The 19,518-nt window shown below is 41.1% G+C and overlaps 1 long non-coding RNA gene across 1 annotated transcript in view; it reads right to left on the bottom strand.

Moving 5' to 3' along the window:
- LOC141441631 (uncharacterized) overlaps nucleotides 1–15,054 on the bottom strand; it is a 47,065-nt gene extending 32,011 nt beyond the window's left edge. The window contains exon 1 of the long non-coding RNA XR_012452824.1: nucleotides 14,888–15,054. This is a non-coding gene — a long non-coding RNA (uncharacterized lncRNA). The remainder of the gene's footprint in view (nucleotides 1–14,887) is intronic.
- Nucleotides 15,055–19,518: the final 4,464 nt, after the last annotated feature.

Here is a 19,518-nt window from a genome sequence, read left to right as displayed (position 1 = left end):
AATATAACATTTTTGTCAGTGGAACATTATTTGTTTTCAAACCGACGGAAAACATGTTTACTTATGTATTCTTAAAAAGAAGCGTATAATGACTGAGGGATACGTCCATCTTTGTACAAGTATCTCAAAGTTTGTCAATTGTATTTGTTTCTTTTCTTTGTATAATAATGAGTTTAGATGCATACATTACTTCTAATAAGTAAACCAATTAATTTTTCTTCAACGCGATTTTACTATGGTTTTGTGTAGATTTCACCTTTAGGATTCACTTTGTTGATAAAACAAGTGCATGTCGTCAGTGTACAATATTACTAAGTTATTCTTATTGCGATGCGCCGCCCCTCCCCGTCCGCTGCATTATGCAGATGCAGATGCAGCTCGTCTGCAGTGACGGGCGCGCGCTCAACTGGTAAGGTTTATCGGTTTATTATGTACGACCGTATCGGCGCGCAAATAGAATGCGCAAGGCCTCACTACCGGGTGAGCTTGCTGATGTGGGTGGGGATGACAAGAGACATGATACACGTGTGCGTCATGACGAGTCCGCAATGCGCTTTGTTCAGCTAATCTGGCATGTAATCGTGGTGGCCTGGTGGTATTATACATATGGTCTCTCAAGCAGAGGGTTGTGGGTTCGAACCCAGGCTGCACCTTTGAGTATTTGCACCTCTGAACGCGGCCTAAGAAATAAATACATAGGTAGGTATATTATGTAACAGTTTGGCTAACAAACATCTGTTAATCGTAATTACCAATCGAATTAATTCTTTATTTGGTTGATTAATTGTTCGTTAACGCCGCTATGTCTCAATGATTTTGATTTATAAATAACAATGTTATATCTGCCGTCTTGCTAAGTATCAGGAAAATCTTTCGAGAATTAGCTATAGCTATAGCGTGACGCAACGTTGGTCTAAAATGTATTAAGGAGAAGAGTGCTCAGAGTCAGCTTCACGTGCCCATGTTTCACGCATTCAAGTTGCTGGCATGGCTGGCCTATCATGGATGTATCATTTTCACCTCTACGTATGTGTCACTGCCATTGATAATCAGGTTACTTGCTCCCATCCTGATAAGATCTATTGCATTTGCGAGATTTGATAGAAATTGGTCCGTAAATTTTGTCCAAATTATTTCACGACGGACACTGATTATTACATGGCACCGCTGATCAAAGCAGGACAGTGCTGGCTGGTTCTTATTTTTTACGTTATGTCACAGCCAGCGAGTGTGGCACCGGTTTCTAATCCTTGCCAGGGCCGGCGCGTCGGGCGCGTAACAGTTTGATTCGATCGACAGTAAATGTGATTTGGCAGCTCTCCGTCAACAGCCAGCGGCGATTTGTGTTAAATGACTTCCAAATCACTGGAACGAGTCGGTGCTCTAAAAAAGGTGCGGTTTTGTGTTGTGCTGCACAAGACCGGTAGCCTTCGGGTTTTTGCGTGGCGCCGAGTGCGCCGCTGCGGCTGGTCTGCGGCTGGACCGGCCGGACGCGCGCCCGGCGATGCCCGTTGGCGTAGTAAACACTGGAAGTCTCGGGTTTGAGCCCACGACCCCAGACCGTGCTAGGGTCATCCATAAACTACGATGTAGTACCTATTAACGATAGCGTCAAAGCACGAAAATTTAAATAAGTAGGTACGACATTTAATTAAAAATTCTCGAACGTTAGTGAACGGCATTATTCATGTCAACCACGACGGTTGGTAAGTAATCATGTATTTGCGTAGTTTTGATGGAAATTCAATGACTTCAAACTTGTTAAATGCGCACAACAAAAAACAAAACTAATAAAACCTCAGATCCTTTAACTTCCTATGCGAGCAAGAAGTATGAAAACACTTAGATTGCAAAAAAAAAACAAACAGCGTCGCGTGGGCTGCGCGGGGCCGGGTGGGGGCGGGGGCGGGGGCGGGGGCGCTCGTTTGTGTTGAACAAACTATTGATGCTGGTACGACATTGGAAAAACTAATACAATCACAGCGGCCATTCGTGATAATAGTTAGGTATTGTTGACGTTAATTTTTATGACGAAGATGATGGAAAACTTACTTAATTGCGATTCGATTAGTTGGTTAAGTTTTTTTTATCACGGATACCATCTTTTTCGTAGGTCTTGTTAGAAGTCTTTTACGTAGGTTGGAGTTGCCTTTTCCAACATCAGCTTTGAATTCACTGCTGTATGTAAGCTCAGAAGCAAAAGAAGTTGCGCAAGGCACTATGTCTTATATATTTTTCAAGAAACATGTACATATTCTATATTTAATATGTCGTAGGTACTATTCTATAAACATCCAGGAAAACCCGGCGGCAGACGATCTGATGTCCTTGCCGGCCTTCACATGAAGTAAAGTTATTTATAGGTCGTTGCGTCCTCATTGCGGGGTTTACCTGGCTGGCTTGCACTAAATGCACTGGCGCATTCGACCTTCAAGGTGCGCACATCTGTTTTCCCTGAGCTATTGGTTACAATAAATAATGAGGATATTAACAGTGTTTCGCACAAAATTCTCCTAAGGGCCGCTTCTTGCACTCAAAAAAGTGATAAAAAGTGCAACCCCGAACCACAAGGCATGTCGTAACTCAAAATGTAGTAAACGGGTTTTGAACCAACTTTTACTTTCCTTGTTCTATAAGTTCACATTACTGCCCTGATTACTGCGTTTCAACACGGCGACGGCGACGTGACTAATTGGAAATGAGCAGCGACAACACGCGTCGTGACAGTTGGCGGTCACAGCGTAACAAAACACTGTCGGCCGCCAGTATAGTGTCGCTGCTGCCGCGGCCGCGAGCGACGCCGCGCGTACACTTTGCAGCTGAATCGATGGCAGACGTATGTTGGTCCGACCACGGTACTATTGCAGCTGCGAGCTGCGACACTTGGAACTGTTTGCTCAGCCGCTTGTTTCCGCAGGCGCAGACGCGTTGGCAGCGCGGCGTTGCGCAACGCGGTCCAGATCCAGACAGCTTTAGCTAATGAGCCTCTAATGGAGATGCGCGGCGCACGACGACCCCATTGATAGCGCACACGAGGCTAATGATTGTTTGTCAACTTAACTGTTTTGTAACGCTCGTGTTTGACTTGTAAAACACAAAGTTGCAGCCGCTAAACAAATACACGACACACGGAGACTTATACATCCTTTATCGCAAAAAGCCGGAGAAAATATGACCATGATATGACAATTTCTTGGAGATAGATGGATATGGATGGACTTAAACACTAGAGCAACGAATGAATTTACTTATTCATACTTAAAGATCGAGGGGAAAAGGGTATCGTAACAGACAGACAACGCACAGTCACTGGCCGGAGACTTGAGACAAACACACTCCTTGTGGACTAATAGCGGTGTCAGAAGTAGGGATTTTCTCAAAATTCACAACAAAGAGGGCATTTTTTTGTCTTCCATGGGAGAGGCTGCAAGATGAAGCTAGTTCTAATGTAAAACATAATAACAACACATCGCTTTTGTTTTTTTACTTGATGCATCACCTTACCTCTATCATACGAGTCGTCCACTGACAGATTGGAAGCAGCGCTACATTTTTCATATATCCATAGCATACTTTGATAGCTTCGTACTCATGTCGAGTATCGTCAAGAATTGACCAGCTGATCCAGTCATGCAGATGGACTGGGGCCTCATTCTACATTGTCTCTTTCCATATTGTTATCGTATTGTCTACGTGGTGGCAGCTCTTTATTGACTTGACAGTAAAGCGCGACGAGCTTCATTTTGATTAGTGTAAACTAAACCAAACTGAATGAGCAGAGCCTGGACTCCTGGACCTGGACTATCCACATGCGACATTAGCTTCATTCTTTGTTTACTTTTTGACAATGGACAATGTGAGCAGCCTGGACTCGCAGTCATATGGACTATCCGACGTCACAGCTTCATCTTCGAACTTTTGACAAGTGGACAATGTGACACCTGCGACTCTCGGACGTATGGACTATCCGACATTAAGGCATTATAACCTTCGGACTTTGTGACCATGGACAAGTGCCCTGGACTTTCTGACATTTGGACATGTATGCCCTAAACGAATGATTGTTTGTCAACTTAACTGTTTTGTAACGCTCGTGTTTACTGTAATGACAGCGCCGCGCCGCTGCCGCTACACGACACTAGACGTAGACATTCATCTTTTTTGCCGGAGAAAATATGACCACTGAATGACAATTTCGCGCCGCTGTGGATGGACATAAACACGTGCAACGAGCTTCATCTTCTTTAGTCCTCGCTCTAGTGCCCGACTGAATGAGCATCGCCGACAGTCTCGCTGTGCCCTGGCCCTAGAGCGTGCGACGAGCTTCATCTTGTTTAGTCCTCGCTCTAGTGCCCTACTGAATGAGCAGCGCGCGTCTCGCAAAGCCTGACCCTAGCCAGCGTGCGACGAGCTTCATCTTGTTTAGTCCTCGCTCTAGTGCCCTACTGAATGAGCAGCGCCGCGTCTCCTGTGCCCTTCCCTAGCCAGCGTGCGACGAGCTTCATCTTTGTTTAGTCCTCGCTCTAGTGCCCTACTGAATGAGCAGCGCCGCGTCTCGCTGTGCCCTGACCCTAAGCCAGCGTGCGACGAGCTTCATCTTTGTTTAGTCCTCGCTCTAGTGCCCTACTGAATGAGCAGCGCCGCGTCTCCCCGTGCCTGTCCCTAGCCAGCGTGCGACGAGCTTCATCTTTGTTTAGTCCTCGCTCTAGTGCCCTACTGTATGAAGCACAATTTTCCGCCTCGACGCTTGCCCCAACAAGACGCAGCACTTGTCTCACTCGCATGGCCCGCGCCGCGCCGCCGCATAATTGGCCGACTTCCAAAATGGAGTGCGACGATGTTCATCATCATCATCCCAGCCGATATACGTCCCTCTGCTGGGCACAGGCCTCCTCTTACAATGAAAGAGCTTGGGCCGTAGTTCCCACGCGGGCCCAGTGCGGATTGGGAATCTCACATACACAATAAAATTGAATTGCTTCGTTGGTTGGTTGGCTTTCTTCACAATGTTTTCCTTCTCCGTAGAGCTTATGATAAATTTCAAATGTTATTTCGCACATGAATTCTGAAAAAGTGGGGCTAGAACTCACAAATCTCACATCACAATATTCACAATCCTCTGCTTGAGAGAACATACGTAAAACCACTGCCATCACGGCTTTTTGTTGCGACGACGTGTCTGCCTCGGAAATAAACATAGACAAAGTAGATTACATCCAATATCTTACAGCCACTTAGACAGGATATGCACTTACAATACAGGACACTACAAACCTTCTCAAAAAAATGTCACAACTTCACATTTTGTTTTAGCTTGTAGAATTCTTTCAATACTGACTATAGAGTTGTTTTACAAACCAGGTTACTTAAGCACAGCAATTTAGTTCCAATGCTCGTGCAAATGCACATGAATGAATCTTCGAAGAGCACGCGATGGCGCAACACACTGTTTGCACAGCAACAGCTCGACAATAACGGACCTTGAACGAAAACTGTCGCAGCCTAAACAAAAGCATGTACATTTAAGAGTACAAGCAAATTTCGCCACCAGTGCGCTGTGTGAGTGACGTGTGAGCGAGACAGGTTGCGCGTCCACCTGCCGATCGCAGCGTGTGAGCGAGACAGGTTGCGCGTCCACCTGCCGGCCGCAGCTTGTGCAACGTAAAGCTCGGTGCGGCAATCCGTCAGGACGAGGGTAGCCGGTTGCATCACAAGCGGTGATAGTGACCTGGGGGGCTACAACGAAAATCGAAGCGCGTATCGTATTGTCCCTCTCACTCTCGTATTAAATATTATTATCGTCAGCGGGACGGCAAGATACGAAGTTCGAACTTTGTACTTCGTAGTACAGGGCCTGTACGGGTCCGACGCAAGCTCTGAACGATTTTATTTCGGCGTATACTTACACGTTCCTCCGGTGTGCTCAACTCAGGTCTCCACTCAGAATGAGAAGGCTTGGGTTTTAGTTCCCTCGCGGTTTTTGTACGAATTTGGAACTTGAATTAAACTGTTAAGCATTAGCAGATTTAAAAAGGTTTCCTCGTAATGTTTTTATTCACCAAAAAGCTCATTGTAAACTTTCAAAAGTGATTTCGTAAAGCCTCTACCCTAAGCTGGCTTGAATCCACGGCCAGTGCCCTCTGCAGTTCATATGTCACATCTTTAGAATTCTTTGTCTTTGAATTGAATTTTACCTACCTTCCTAAGACATGTATTATGTACATTACAGAACATAGTTAAATAAACTATTCGGACGACACCTGCTTGCGCCTACGTCTATTACGTTATGCAATAACAGAGATTATCGCGATTGACCACCTCGCGTTTAGAATGTCTTGTTTGAATGTCTTGTCAATCAATGGGATTGGAATGAGTGCATGGTGACGCCCACGCGACGCATGGATTGCCGACTTTTGAAATATGTATTTTGTAATTTTGTTTATGATTAACGTAAAAACGTTTTATTACAGGTCTGGTGTAAATACCTGAAACACTTGTTTGTATAGGTAGCGCCACGAGAGTTGAAGTGAATGATTACACGCACAGCTACATAACGAACTGATTGCACAAATAGAGAATGAATTTAATCAACGAGTAAATGTCAAAATCGCGCTGTCATTATGTGACATGTTCTTGTGTGCGTGACCTCAACTCTGGTGGCGCTACCTATTATAAATCGTGCATATCCTGTCCCATAGCAAACAATACCACTCATTGACAGTAACGTCGGTGTAAAACCAATACTCGTAAGTAATTGTCTCACCAACAATACGCGTGCTCATGTAGCGACAGCTAAGACTGACAATCCATGTATCAATCAATCATGTACCTACCATGAGATAAATGCTTAAATTAATGTTTAAAGTTTAATAGCGTTATTATATTAGCCAGCGCCGGCTCGTCTCGTGTTGCGCTCTTCGCGGCAGTTCCCAAGCTAAACGCCGCGGCATTATCTTAACTATGAGATAATCACATGATTTGGTTAATTCTTAGATCATTGTTGTGGCAGCGCAGCGAGCACGTGTCTCAAATTACTCGAAAAATGACACGCGAGGGAAGCATTCGTGTCCGTGCCGCCAGTGACATGGTTTATTGGAAGAAAACTAGATGAGAGTTTAGTGCAGAGTATACGTTACACTGATGCTGGTCGTCAGATCAGCTATAACGTGACTTACAGCGAGTGTGGCCAATAATTAAAGTTTTTTTGTCCTTTTCGCCAGTTATTCCGTTCCCATAACGTATTAATTACCGTGTGAAATCACCATCAACTAAATGACGATGTGCCACACTACTTGGTACCAAGTGCGTACATCTGTAAAGTCACCTCAGAACACTTTCCTGTGACTTATTGAACTCGGCCGACTTTCTCCGCCGCGCTGATAATCCAAGAACGTGTGAAATTGCAACAACCCAGCAATAACGCACGCGCGGTCACGACCGCCGCAGTGTGAACAGGCTTTATTGTTCCAACATGTCTTTTATGGTGACACGGCGTAGGCTTCATTCACTCTCATATATTGACTCTAAACTACGTTAATTGTGCTGTTGATTAAAAAAAAATGTAAGGGCCTTTGCACACAGTGTTTCTAAACGTGTATTTTTCTTTCCAGAGCGCGTGCGTGTATCGAGTTTGTTTCAATACAACCTAACGTCGACGGAGCGTTTAAAAAACCCGCCGACCCTAAAAGACCCTAGACTGAATTATGTTAAATACCATCCAAATTCTACGAGTATTTATCTTAAGGTACTGTTACATATGCTAGTTACTAGCACAAAAGCATGCTACTATGGACCATAACGCTACCTACTAGCATGTGTGAATAGGACACGTGCTACTATAAGCACGCTTTTTTAGTGGCACACCGGTACTGCAGGTTAGCATGCCTATGTCCTAAACATCCAAAGTTTCTTTTTTACCTCTTGAGAAATAATATGAGAGATTATTCCAAATCCTGGTAAAATTAAAATATAAACTTCAGGATGTCCAAAAAATCAAAATAAATGTTGATATAAAATAGGATCTCCTCCACCAGCAGGATCAAAAATGATGTGTTTAAATTTCGATCTGTTAATAATATAGTAATAGCTCCAGCTAATACAGGTAAAGATAAAAGAAGTAAAAGAGCTGTAATTCCTACTGATCATACAAATAAAGGTATTTGATCTAAAGATATATTATTTGGTCGTATATTAATAATAGTTGTAATAAAATTTACAGCTCCTAAAATAGATGAAATTCCTGCTAAATGTAAAGAAAAAATTGCTAAATCTACTGATGCTGCCTGCTTATTAGCTTGCTAGTTACGAGCATGTGATGTGTAACAGTAGATACCTTTACTAAATTTTTAATGCAAAATTAGGCGATTGTTTATGTGTGTTTTTTGTTCTTTACGTTAAACTACATAATAGTTATGTATATCTGATTTGCGTGCGAGGTGCCCGTGCCCGGCCCCGGGTCCCGGGGACGCGCCGCCGCCGCCCGCCCACGCGCGTCGCGCGGCACATTGAAAGCTGGTTTTTATAACAATCGCAAGTACCGCAATGACGGCGTCTCATCAGCCGCTTGTTTTTTGTGGGGACGTAATTTTTGCGTTGCGTCACCGGAGCCAGCGACCGGCGACCGGCACGGCGGCCGGCGTACCGTGGAGCGAGGACCAGGAAGAGGGAGGCAAGGAGGAGGAGGAGGAGGGATAAAAGACTCACCGAGGCGCCTCTGACATCGGGTAAAGCGGGTGCTTTTATACATGTAACTTGTTTTGCCCGGTTTTAAGCTCAAGTAAGGTACATTTTATCAATAATTAAACTATATGCAATGCACCAGCAGCCCCAATAGTACTGTAGGTGCCCATGGACTGAGATTACTGACCACCATTGCGTCTCCCTCCGTTCTTTGTCGGCTATAGAATAGAAAATACGTATGAACACGTTGGATGTACGGCAATACACGATTTTTCTACCTGCCAGAGCTCACAGGGCGAATGTTATAATAATAAATAATGTACTAATTTTCGCAAGTTCTATCAAAAGTCCCGCAGGAATCTCGTTGATGTCTTTTGTATGAGTCAAGCGCACCGAGTCAATGGCGGGACAACATTTTTAAATAAAATTATCTGATAAAAAAACTACTAGACTTTCAGTCAGACCTATCTAACCACTCGCTGAAATATTTCGAATGAATTATGAGAAACCTTGTGTAGGTACGTAATAATATAATAATAATAAAAATATTTATACAGATAACCAGGATCCATTACTTGTTAGTATTGCTTATAAATATACATATTGCTTAAAATATAAATGTACATATAGGTATACGCATGCTTGCCTGACTGTACGCAGAGCTCGGCAGCGCGGGGGCGGCGCGGTGTGACGACCAAGAGATATGACAAATTGAAAAATTAATTATAACTCGCCTTGTTTGGTCGCGCGTCCGGGAATTATACCCACCGTATTTCTTATGTTATTAATAACGCTCGGGTTTTCTAGGATAGCGGCCGTGATACAGCGGTGCAGGACCACAGTAGAACGTCGCCTGTGTTGACGTAAGGGACGTTCTTGACTGCGTCTTACTACTAAATGTATGACGGCATCGCTGTCCAAGGAAAACAGTTTTACCAAAACACTTTTCTACAGACATTCATAATCATAATATTGTATTTCCCAAATATGAACCTGCAGTAGAGAACTTCAATAATTTACACTATAGCTTTCTTATTCTCTATTTCATCAGTTACCCTGCATGCAAACAAAGCTTACCTCTTTTTACACCAGCAAAGAAGACCTTGCTTTTAAATTAAACTGTTTTTAATTGAAGAAGGCTGAGCGCGTTCTGCATTGTTCAGTTTATTTCCGTCCGATGAATCAACCTCTCTGACTCAAAACGCGTGGAAAATCACTTCCTAGAAAACCTATAAAAGTGTAAACAATATGAACTAGTCACCTTCTCATCCAGCACGTGGATCTATTCGCACGCTTTCAGTTCGTAAATCTTAATTCTAAATGCTCCAACCACGACACGTGTGTAACAAAATCATCTACGTAGGTTAGCCGTAGTGGACATTAACTTTATCACAAAAGTAAAAATTATCAAAAAAAACTATCACAAAAGGTTTCTGGAAAACTGCAGCCAGCGGTTGGGCTTGGACTGGGTTGGGCAGATCAAAACGACATTTCTGCAAACATTTTTTTCTCTGGTAACTTCATATCGTGAGCGTATAATTTCCATTTGCCTTACTATGATGTTCCTTAATTAGATCCCGCGGCTCGCGTCCGCAAATTATCGTCCCTGAGGCTGATCGGAAGCGGTGACTGACCAGTACCACTACCATGAGTTTACAGTGACCGCACTCGATAGCGACGGCGTAAATTATTTGTAGAGGCGCTGTAAACTCATGGTAGTGGTACAGCAGAAAGGACATTTTGGACAACCTGCGCCGGCGTGGTCCCTAGTCTGAAGTATTTCACAAACAATTTCAAGTATCCTGATTCTACTACTAATATTGTAAATGTGAAAGTATTTTGTGAGTGTGTGTGTCCTTGACACTAATATCTAAATGAAGATCACGATATTACTTTGGAGAACTTTCATGGGAAGGCTGGAATTGTTGCCGGTACTATACGCTAGAGTCACACACATCTGATACCACACGACAAACAGTGTGTCAGCTGGCAGTAACAACGCAGTTTCTATATTCATAATTGGACAAAATTCGGGATCGAAATTAGGGCCCATTTGAGTTTCCGCGCCGCCGGCGCCGGCGCAGCCGCGTCTGGGACCATTACATGCCATTACAAATGATTTTTTGCCGAATTATTAGCCTCTTGCAGTCAGAATCTGAGAATTTATGAAAAAAATATGAGCTACAGAGTTTATGGATCGTGGACGGAAATAGTCAGGCTCTTACGAGAGAAAAGTGGCAAAACTGTTCTTTATGGGTTAATAACATTATTGAGGGATTTATTACTGTATTTATCGTTTCAAAGCTTACTTTACAATTTAGCCGTTGCTGCAGGGCTACTACAAAACTCGAAACTCGAAGTTTGTGTCGTGCGGTCCCTTATACTATTTAATACGAGAGCGAGAGGGACCGCACGACACGAACTTCGAGTTACGAGTTTCGTAGTAGCCCTGCTGCTGTAGCGCGCTTATTTATCACCTTTCGACGTACACTTTTGCATACACAGAGATTATGTTCCCGTCTTTCTAAGCTACACACGATAGTTTGCTGTCGATACGACACACGAGGGCAGCAAAGATTCCATATTGAGATGAAAAAAAAAATAGACGACTAAAAAGGTCGTAAAACATTTTTATGTTTCTGAGTCTGACATCTGGTATCTAGCATGGTGCACGGTTGTGTTGCTCTGAACATGAGCTCTAGTTGAGTTCGAAGCGCGTCAGTGTTGTGTGGTGGTGGTGATAGATAGGTTTGAGGACGGACTGCATGAACACGCATATCTTGCATAAACGTAGGTATCATAAGGTCGCGGGTGAGCAAGGTAATTGTTTTAGTTGATTTATGTTTGACAACCAATTGCTATCAGTATCAGTGGGGTATTAGTTTAAAAGTAGGAATGTTGCGAAGATCTAGTTATTTGCTGCTAGCAGCGCGCGCTCCCGCCGGCTTGCGCAAGCGCAGCCGCGCGCCGCTTGCGACACTTTACGGGCTTTTAGAGCTTTATTGACCATTTCATCAGCCGATATGTTTGTGGGTATCATTGGAATTAGCCATTTCGGTTATATCGTTATTTCGGTATTAGCGTAGATGACAGCGCCAAATTAAATGTCCATTGTTATAAAAGTGTCATAAAACGCTCACTCCAGTTGCACCAAATACGGGTGCTTTAAAATTAAAACTCTTAATTTTGTTTTAAAAGTCTAATTCCGAAATGAATAAGCTACTTAATGAAGACCCTGTCATCTCATGTTAAGTAAACTATAATTGTAATGTTCTAAGTAGGTATATTAAAAGCCCGAATAGCCCATTGCAGTGGTCAGTGACTCTAAGGGGCCAGAGGTTCCGGGTTACAATTACGGTAGGACAGGGAAAAAATTATGTGATGGATATGATTTTTTATGCTCAGCTCGAGTATGGGTATTGTTAGTGTTATAAGTATATAATATACATATATTCTATAGGTATATATTTATTTTTATTAAGCCACATTCACATTTATCTGTCGTGTTGTGTCGTGACGCATCAGGACGGTATCGGTTTCATACATTTTATATGGTTGCGTTCACATTATCTGATGCAGTGTGTTGTGACGGTTTGTGCTGTGTCGCGACAACATGACTATATGAGCGGCAGCATCACTTACACTTAACACGACAGATAAATATGAATGCGGCTTAATAATAATAAATATATACCTATATAATTATACATTTGATACTTATTCTTATATTGGGTTTAAATACCAGTTGTGCTAGGGTTCCCCATATGTTAAGTGGATTTCTTTGGAATCTTCCAAGTTTAGGGTACTAAGTACTTAGACCAAGCAAACTTAGCCGTTATAGTAATTGATATACTTACTACCATCCTGAATATTTTCAAATTAGGGGGGGAGGGACGCTCGATTTTAAAATCTGCACTTTTTACACTTTAAATATGGTTTTAAAAGACCTATCCAATGATACCCCACACTATAGGTTTGGATTCACCTCCACTTTACGTCTATGGGAGGTACCTAAGTACCATGTCGGCATAGTTTACTTATATATCCAAAATTACAGCTTTCTAGCATTGATAGTAGCAAAACGGACAGATAAACTAAAAAACCTAAAAACACCGTATTTAAACTTTAAACGTGTGTTTATTCAACTCGATAGTAAAAGTGTTTATAATAGCGTAAAAGCGTTATTCACCGAGTGTTTCGATAAAATAAAGCCGCGGCTGCAGCGACCTTGGGGCTATAAACTCGGCAAATTAAATACTTACTCCGACATAAAAGTATCGGACCAAGGTTTTTGATACGCGCGGGACAGAGACAGTCGCCCGCGCGAGACCGAGACGCGCTGCTCCGGCTGGCAGCTGCGAGAACTAGGAACTACGGCGGTCACAGCTGATTAATCACTTCCACAATCAGAAGCTTTTTTACGGGAAAGGCAACCGATCACGATGGCCAGCGAGCAGCGTCCGCAAATAAGGAGCCCCTTGAGAAGAATTACCCGCGCCCAGGAGATGCGTAAATGTGCAAATAACCGGTGCTTGGGATTGTCTCTTACTTTTAGGAAGGGCCGACCTGAAGCTCAAACAACACCAAAACTGTTCCGATTCACAGGTGATCATAGTAGGTCTCATTTCTTGTTAAACGTGTTAGTATCACCAGTCATAATAACAGCGATCCGGGCGACATGTTTATGTAGATAAAGCTCTCTCATTCTGAGAGGAGAGCTATGCTCTGTGGTACTATATAGGCCGAGATAATGATGTAAGGTTTATTTTGATTTAAAAGTTGGTTTGAGTTATCCTTTTTTTATAACAATTTAACTGTTATAATTATGTTAAAACAACATTAGACATTAGCAAAAAACGGCAAAACAATCACGTTTCTTGTATGGGAGCCCCCTAAAATATTAATTTTATTCTGATTTTAGTATTTGTTGTTAAAGTGGCCACAGCAATACATAATCTGTGAAATTTTCAGTGTGTAACTATTACGACTCAAGAGATAGAGCCCTGTGACGACGGACGGACGGACAGACAGACAGCGGAGTCTCAGTAATAGGGTTCCGTTAGCACCCAAAGTGTGTAAATACAAAGCGAGCACTTTAAGAATAAGAATAGAATAAGAATAAGAATAAGATCACGCAACAACCAGCTCCGAGATACTTTGGAATAAGTATTTAGACCTTTTAAGTAATAAATTATTTAATTACTTAAAAGGGTTTTAATTTATTACCAAGCTCAAAAGGTTAATTTCACCTTTGAAAAGCCTGGTGCACGAAATAGTACAATATAATAAGCGCTTAACATTATAAAGTTGTAACTATGTATTTAAATACACAACTCTTGGACGTAGTATTGTGTGGTAAATAAATGGTAAACAACACTAATCACAATAGCCGAGTCGATGTGGAATAGACGCACTAGGTAATGCAGAACAAGCTATAAGTATATACCTACGTACTTACGTCGTTATTTATATCTTTACCTAATCTAGCCAGGCCCTAGGTTAACTTCGAGGTAATAGTTCACAACAAAATTGACCTTTTACTTGTTGATGTAGGTACGTGTATATGCCACACGAAACAACTTGTGTACTATTTACGACAGCCAGTTATCAGTTATGTTATGATACAGCTGTTTGCCTTTGGTCTGGGTTTTCCAGCTATACCTTCCGCCGCCTAACTTTGCCTAAAAGTTCATTGCCCCGACTAGTACCACAAAAACTATAAAGGTATAATTAAAATAATTGAAGAGGCACTATACCGTTAAGCGATTCGAACACAATCCGGGAGTAACGTAAGGACGTCGCATAAAAAATTTAAGTGTATCTCAAAATGCGTCAAAACTGAGTATTAAGTAATGAACTTTTAGGCAGATTTATATGGCGCGTGGTATAATAGTAGATTACCTATGTAATTACATTGACATTTTCTACAACATGTTATTATTACTGCTGATAATAAATGGTAGTGTCCATAAAATTTGTGCGAAATGCTACGGCTGCTTCAGACCTAGCCCTACTGTTTTATGCTATAAGGCGTCAAAAAACTAAAATAAATCTGCAAAAGATAAGTCGTAAGCCAGATGTGACCAGCTCATTTGCATATCAACAGTTTTATTTATAAGAATGACAAATAACAGTACGACATTCGCAAAAGTTCATGAATATTCACTAGTGTTATCTCTAGTCGAGTAGCTAATATGCAGTAACTTACCTCAAATATCCTGAACAGTAAAATAAACGTTTTCCAAAATCACAATCACAGATGCAACAACACCGCACACACCGTACCGTAGCGTAGCACGCACTCACACTCGCAGATCGCAGCAGTGGCGGCGCGCGCGCTCGCTGCCGGCCCGAGGTCGACTGGCGGCGCTGGCTGCCTTGGCTGGCCTGGCCTGGCGGCTGGCGCGACCGCGAAGGAAAACCACTTTTTAGGAAGATATTAATTTAAGGCTTTTACCTATTTCGGTTCAACTGTAACAGGACGACGTGGCAAGTGCGACGGACGGCTAGAACCTACTTAAAGCCACGCATGTACCTATCTACATAGGATTCTGCCTGCATTGCATGCATACCACGGAACAAAGAGAGTCTCTTTATTCCGTGATGCATACTGTCAGTGAAATCCCACCAAAAACATGCTGTAAAAAACTAGCCAAGTCTCGATGGAGCTGCTTGTTTATCTCTAAAAAGTCATGAAATCTAGACAAAGTCGTGCCAAGTCTAAGGTTCCTTACTGCGATTTCTTTATTATTATAGTTAATGTTGTGTGACTTGGCCGTTGACTTGTACCCACTCACGTTTAAAGAATGTTGAGTCTTAGTCTTAAGTCTTATCCAGTAAATGTTGAGACTCAATACGCGGACAATATAAAGAAATTGCAGTAAGGAACCTTAGACTTGGCACGACTTTGTCTAGATTTCATTACTTTTTAGAGATAAACAAGCAGCTCCATCGAGACTTGGCCAGTTTTTTACAGAATGTTTTTGGTGGGACTCTGGATAAGACTAGACTGAACATTCTTTATACGTTAGTGGGTACAAGTCAACGGCCAAGTCACACAACATTAACTATAATAATAAAGAAATCGCAGTAAGGAACCTTAGACTTGGCACGACTTTGTCTAGATTTCATTACTTTTTAGAGATAAACAAGCAGCTCCATCGAGACTTGGCTAGTTTTTTACAGAATGTTTTTGGTGGGATTCTGGATAAGACTAGACTGAACATTCTTTATACGTTAGTGGGTACAAGTCAACGGCCAAGTCACACAACATTAACTATAATAATAAAGAAATCGCAGTAAGGAACCTTAGACTTGGCACGACTTTGTCTAGATTTCATTACTTTTTAGAGATAAACAAGCAGCTCCATCGAGACTTGGCCAGTTTTTTTACAGAATGTTTTTGGTGGGACTCTGGATAAGACTAGGCTGAACATTCTTTATACGTTAGTGGGTACAAGTCAACGGCCAAGTCACACAACATTAACTATAATAATAAAGAAATCGCAGTAAGGAACCTTAGACTTGACACGACTTTGTCTAGATTTCATTACTTTTTAGAGATACACAAGCAGCTCCATCGAGACTTGGCTAGTTTTTTACAGAATGTTTTTGGTGGGATTTCAATTCTTTTTGTAGAAAATTTGTAAAGGCGGTATGTCGATCTCTAATACTTTGGTTGAACTCTTGTGTTTTCTAATCAGGGTCACCACACCATGTACTCTAGATCTTCGATTATCCTAGTTTTTATAGTTTTCCCTTTATGTGGCCATTAAACCCTAACTCTGTCTGTACCAAATTTCAACTCTGAGTTTATGGGAAGTACTAGTTCTATTTTGATGATCATGAGTGAATGAGTGAGTGAGTGTCATAAATGCGAAACTTTGCTTTCGCTTAACTTTGGAACTAAATGACCTACAGACTTGAAATTTTGGATTTTAAGTATATGATTATAGCTTACTGGATGACGAAAATTTCTGCGTTCTGGTCTTATCCAGAGGTTCTCAAATAGGGGCCTGAAAATGCCGCGAAATGGTTCCAGTAAAGGATGGTACGGTAGTGTTTGCTTCGCGCTCGACTTGGCGGGGGCACTACCGTGCCCCCAGATATGAAATAAGTGGTCTTCCAATTTTAGATCACTTATACAGAGAGGTAAAATCGATGGGCCCTGAAGGGCAACCACCTTAAAAATCTTTTAGTTAGCTAATTGTACTGAAAGGAAACATTCCTTTATTTTTAAAATGAATCAAAACTGCATTCAAAGATCTACTAAACTTTGTTTGTCTCACCCGGGAACCGAACTAACTAAAATTTAAAAAAATAAACGCTATTTTATTACAAAAATCGATAGGATTATATTATTGTTCAGGATAAAATTTATCTAATAAACATTTGGCCTTACACTCATCTGTCACAATACTCGTACTGTTGTACGAGATATCATGAAATAAAATATTTATTAACATTCCCAAGTATTGCTCACTTGTAACAAGTAAATGATACCTACGTGATAATTTTCTTATCTCTCTAACATCCAGACACCATAATCATGAAGTACAAGCTTGCTAATTTTATTTATCTCTCAGTAGCTTATTGAAGACTTCGATAAGAAAATCGTTTAATGGTATAATAATACCAAATGTTTGTTAGAGAAACTTTATCCTGAATAATAATCCTATCGATTAGTATAATAAAATAGCGAGTGTTTGTTTTTTAATTTTAGTTAGTTCGAGTTCCGGGCGAGGCAAGCGAGTTTTAGAAAGTCTTTGAATGCAGTTTTTTTCTTTTAAAAAATAAAGGAATGTCTCCCTTAAGTAAAATAAGCCAACTTAAGGATTTAAGGTAGTAGTCCCCTCCAGGGCCCGACTTATTCTTCCACACTGTATTTGCTCTTATCACAGTTATCACGCTTAGTTTAAAACCAGATAAACACTGAGCAATGGTACGAGTATCTAGTAATGTATAAATCAACAGGTCGCTGTTGCACGCTGTATACCTATTGTTATAGATGGTTATAGCTTGGAGGGCGGTATGATTAATTAACACACGCGATCCAATACTGTTTTTAACCCCCGACGCAAAAAGAGGGGTGTTATAAGTTTGACCGCTATGTGTGTCTGTCTGTGGCACCGTAGCCCTTAAACGGGTGGACCGATTTGAATGCGGTTTTTTTTATTTGAAAGCAGGTTTTCTAGCGATCGTTCTTAGACATGTTTTATCAAAATCGGTTCAGCCGTTTCAAAATCATCAGCTCTTTTGTTCGCTGCGGTAGGAATCTTAGACGCATAACGGGTATTTACTTTACTTCCAAACATATTTAGGACCTAAAATTTGAAACACCCATATATGCTGTATAACTATGCAAGATTATGGAATTCTCGGCCTGATGCTGCAGCCAGGATATCCAGAACACTAGTAGGTAAACTCTTAATAACACCATAGCAGATATATCGTGTTTGGATTCGTTTCGATCAGTATTTGATTCTACATACAATGCAATGGTGGCAACAGGAAAAGCTGATGCTGCAGCCAGGATATCCAACACACTAGTACACTCTATAAAAAATAATAGCACATATGTCGTGTTTGATTCCTTTTGATCAGTATTTGATTCTACATACAATGCAATGGCGGCAACAAGATGAGCTGATGCTACAGCCAGGATATCCAATATACTAACACTTTTAAAAATATATACCAGTTTAAAAAAATGAAAAAAAAAACTTAAATTTAAAATTTCAAAAAACCCCGACAAAAAAACGCCAGCAAAAATAACAAAAAAACGCCCGAAAAAACGGCGCCAAAATAGACAACTAAAAAGTAAAAAATAATTATGCACTACCCAGCTGTTGCCCGCGACTTCATCTGCGAATAATTCGTTTATCCCTATCCCGCGAGGACTATGCTGATTTCCCACAAAATTTGCCTAAGTTAATTTAGTACATGTACCTAGTAATATTTTTTTATCTAAGTGACGTCGGTGTCGGGGGACCGCTAAGGACCGCTAAGGTTAATACTTTAAAAAATACAACATATATACTTTAGTTTCTTCAAAAGCTTCAAACGTCTTTATTTCAAAAGCCTCTGGCCATTCACTGAATCTATCCATGATGATCAATATAATTATACCTTGAAAAGGTCCTAGAAAATCCGCATGAATTCTGTATCACGGTGATGGTGGTACAGGCCAGCAATGTGATTTACTTTTTTCCGATTTTTTTCTATTTGCCAAGCATATCGTGCATGATTTGGTCAAATCATCAATAGCTTCATTTAATTTAGGCCACCAAAAATAGGACTGTGGCAATGATTTTATTCTATTGCTGCCAAAATGGCTCACATGTAGCCAACCCTCCGGCCAACCATCTTGGCAGTATCTAAGCACTGTACCTAAAATACTATCTTTCTTTGTTTCTTTTTTAATCATGGCAAAATTTAATGATTTTAGATTTAATTCAGTTACATTTTGATTTTGATATTCAAAAGTGTGTTACAGAAAATAGGTAAACCTATCTCAGACTCTTCTTTACATGGTGACCGTGACCAGAAATCAGCTGGGTTTCTACTTGTTTTAATGTAATTTATTTTATATTTAAAACCGGATAAAATAAATTGCATAGTGCTGTAGTCTTTTGGCAGCCATTTTCGGAATTGATTTGTAAGGTCACAGCCGCCATCCAATTTCAGAGGCATCGCATGTAAGTATTAAATAAATAAATAAATAAAATACTTTATTTCAGACCAAACAAAAATCCATATTTTTTGTTAGTAGAATTGGTCTTACAAAACTAGTGTTAGTCGCATTAAAGTTATATAGGTTTTGAGCTGATGACAATTTTT

The sequence above is a fragment of the Choristoneura fumiferana genome, chromosome 24 (genome assembly GCF_025370935.1).
Source record: "Choristoneura fumiferana chromosome 24, NRCan_CFum_1, whole genome shotgun sequence".
NCBI lineage: Eukaryota > Metazoa > Arthropoda > Insecta > Lepidoptera > Tortricidae > Choristoneura > Choristoneura fumiferana.
Note: the sequence above shows the minus strand (reverse complement) of the source record. Positions and strands in the feature narration are given on the sequence as shown.